The following is a 2831-nucleotide window of genomic DNA, read 5'->3' as shown; positions in this document are numbered from 1 at the left end:
GTGAGTTTGGGGGGCAAGGAGGGGTAGGGAGAGTTTAGAGGAGGAAAGTGCAACAGCCAGAGGGGAGCAAGGAGGGGGTTGTGAGAGGCTAGAGGAGGGTGGCTTGGGTGTTCCAGAGCCAGCAAGGCTACTCTACAGGAGCACAGGGCTGTGGTGGGTTCTGGCTTGGGGCGCTGTCTCCTGGCTTGGGGCAGTGTCAACTTTCAGTACCTTTCTAGCCAGAGGGATTGGTTTGGGTGGTCTCAATTGCTTGGGGCCTCAGATGTCCCCTTCCCAGACCCCACGACCCCTGTCTGCAGATTCCACTCACCCAGCATCTCCTCCTCAGGCCAAGGCCCATGGCTACTGCAATGAGCCCCAGGGACTTGAAGTCCCTGGTCACCCCAATGCAGCCGCTCATCCCCATGCAGCCCTTCATCCCGGTGCAGCTGCTTGCCCCAATGCAACCAGTCACCCTGATGCCCTTGTGTCCTCCAGAAAGAGATTATTTACTGCTCGCCATCGTATCCTTCTCTGCATCCTGCTGGCAATCCCCGCTCTGGTGTTCTTCCTCAGGGTGGGCACCACCCAGCTACCACAAACTCTCTTTGTCCCCAGATCTTTTTTCTCTTTCCCGCCGATGCCCTGCTTCTCCCCAGGGACCTCTTCGTGTTTCTCGGGGGTTTGCCTCCTCCCTCTTCACCATCTGCTTGCCCTTGCACCTCTCCAGGGCCACCTCTCTGCTCCTCCCTCTGTATTCTGCCTAGATCTACTCCCTCATCCTGGCTCCCTGGTTTCTTCCTTTTTCCCCTGGGAGACTGAGCCCTGCCCTGACCTCCGTCATGCCACCATCCTGATCTTGCCCTCTTCACCTCTCCCCAGGGATTTTCTTCCCCCTCCGCATCTTGGAAACATTCACACCAGCTTGCCTTTACCCCCACAGACCCAGGAAGCCAACTTCCTTGGGAATCAGAGAAAAGCACAGATCAATTCCAGACTACTTTTGGGCTTCTGCATCACCAGCATCCTGGTGGGCTGCATTGTGATCATTTGCTCCATTGTGATCAAAAGCTTGAAACAGAAAATATGAAAGCCTGCCTCCCTCAGTGAGTAATGGACTGTTCCCCCTGGAGCATTTGAACTAGGATATCAGTAACTGCCTGCGCTGGAGGAAGTCCCCCCTCCTGTCCAGGAGACAGGATTGCTCAATTATTACTCCTGCCTTATATTAAGGTTGAAAATAGTAAGATAAAAAGAATAGGAGGGTTTGGAAGCACTGATCCGATAGGAAAGTCTGCATATTGGGCAAGTCAGTTCTCAGAAAACAGACCTGTGTGTAAGGCCATTATTCAAGGAAAACAGTTTGAAGGGTTAGTAGACACTGGAGCAGATGTTTCTATCATTGCTTTAAATCAGTGACCAAAAAATTGGCCTAAACAAAAGGCTGTTACAGGACTTGTCGGCGTAGGCACAGCCTCAGAAGTGTATCAAAGTACTAAGATTTTACATTCTTTAGGGCCAGATAATCAAGAAAGTACTGTTCAGCCAATGATTACTTCGATTCCTCTTAATCTGTGGGGTCGAGACTTATTACAACAATGGGGTGCGGAAATCACTATGCCTGCTCCATTATATAGCCCCACAAGTCAAAAAATCATGACTAAGATGGGATATATACCAGGAAAGGGACTAGGAAAACATGAAAATGGCATTAAAGTCCCAATTGAGACTAAAAGAAATCAAGAAAGAGAAGGAATAGGGTATCCTTTTTAGGGGCAACCCACCTCTTCATCTGGTGCCCAGCATGAGGCACGAACCCACAACCCTGAGATTAAGAGTCCCATGCTCTACCGACTGAGCTAGCCGGGCTTCTTACCCACTTAAAGTTTGAGAATATGTTGAGATCGTTTTGGCCCCAAGACCTCTAAGGCACTCGCATTCCATCGACTGCCGGTGATGGCTGGGTATGGGCCTGACGCTCCAGTGCCATCCATTTTCAGGGCTAGTTGATTCGGCAGGTGAGTTGTTACACACTCCTTAGCGGATTCTGACTTCCATGGCCACCGTCCTGCTGTCTATATCAACCAACACCTTTTCTGGGATCTGATGAGCGAGTAATCAAAACTCAATATCAATCGACTCAAAGAGCAGAGTTGGTTGCAGTCATTACAGTGTTACAAGATTTTGATCAACCTATCAATATTGTATCAGATTCTGCATATGTAGTACAGGCTACAAGGGATGTTGAGACAGCTCTAATCAAATATAGCATGGATGATCAGTTAAACCGCTATTCAATTTATTACAACAAACTGTAAGAAAAAGAAATTTCCCATTTTATATTACTCATATTCGAGCACACACTAATTTACCAGGGCCTTTGACTAAAGCAAATGAACAAGCTGACTTACTGGTATCATCTACATTCATAAAAGCACAAGAACTTCATGCTTTGACTCATGTAAACGCAGCAGGATTAAAAAACAAATTTGACGTCACATGGAAACAGGCAAAAGATATTGTACAACATTGCACCCAGTGTCAAGTCCTACACCTGCCCACTCAAGAGGCAGGAGTTAATCCCAGAGGTCTGTGTCCTAATGCATTACGGCAAATGGATGTCATGCATGTACCTTCATCTGGAAGATTATCATATGTTCATTTAACAGTTGATACTTATTCACATTTCATATGGGCAACTTGCCAGACAGGAGAAAGTACTTCCCATGTTAAAAAACATTTATTATCTTGTTTTGCTGTAACGGGAGTTCCAGAAAAAATCAAAACTAACAGTGGACCAGGATATTGTAGTAAAGCTTTCCAAAAATTCTTAAATCAGTGGAAAATTTCAC

At 46.9% G+C, this 2831-nt stretch overlaps 1 non-coding gene across 1 annotated transcript; it reads right to left on the bottom strand.

Annotated features, from left to right (window-relative positions):
• Positions 1–1775: 1775 nt before the first annotated feature.
• On the bottom strand, positions 1776–1848 carry TRNAK-CUU (transfer RNA lysine (anticodon CUU)). Its single transcript has one exon. It is a non-coding gene; the product is annotated as a tRNA-Lys (tRNA).
• Between the last annotated feature and the right edge of the window lie 983 nt (positions 1849–2831).

This window comes from Pongo pygmaeus, chromosome 20 (genome assembly GCF_028885625.2).
Source record: "Pongo pygmaeus isolate AG05252 chromosome 20, NHGRI_mPonPyg2-v2.0_pri, whole genome shotgun sequence".
Lineage (NCBI taxonomy): Eukaryota > Metazoa > Chordata > Mammalia > Primates > Hominidae > Pongo > Pongo pygmaeus.
Note: the sequence above shows the minus strand (reverse complement) of the source record. Positions and strands in the feature narration are given on the sequence as shown.